The sequence below is a fragment of the Morone saxatilis genome, unplaced genomic scaffold, assembly GCF_004916995.1.
Source record: "Morone saxatilis isolate NCDOM2014 unplaced genomic scaffold, NCSU_SB_2.0 Contig7, whole genome shotgun sequence".
NCBI classification, from domain to species: domain Eukaryota; kingdom Metazoa; phylum Chordata; class Actinopteri; family Moronidae; genus Morone; species Morone saxatilis.
Genome location: NW_023340246.1, coordinates 2107187 through 2107827, shown reverse-complemented (window position 1 = coordinate 2107827; position 641 = coordinate 2107187).

Below are 641 nucleotides of genomic sequence, written 5' to 3'. Positions count from 1 at the left end.
TAAGCGGGTAAATAACCGCTGTAACGAGTAAATCAAGTTTATATTTAGCGTTAACTGACACAGTTACAACACCAAACAGTGTACACAGAGCAGGAAGTAAACCGGAAATGAGTCAGTACGCTTACCGCAGCACGTCAGCCAACAGCAAAGACTAAAGATGGGTGGCACACCACACACACATTCAACACTACCACCACCACTGACCTACACACTACCGAGTCATTTATTATGAAATAATTACAAAAAAACATCAGACATTTTCTTTTTTAATCTTGTGGTCTCTCTCTGTGATGAAATGGGGACCCATCCTGTTTTAATTTAAGTGTAATTACTGTACCAGTTTGTTTGTGGTACCAGTTTGTTTGGGCCTGTGGTCTGTTCAGGGTGTTCAGAGGACTTGTTACTTGTTTGGGAGATTTAAAGGTCTTGGGTTGGTGATTTGTTTTTGAGAGCATCCGTTGTCCCTGCTAGTTTGACCCGCTGGATTGTTGAAGAACTATTTTTCAAATGTACTGTTGTGTAAAAGGGGAGTGGATAGTCATTGTTAAAATAATTTCCCCCCCGTTAGGCAAAGTGGTGAATCTTGTGTGTCATTATGACATTGAGATTTGTGATAAACAGTTGAAAGAATACATTAAAGC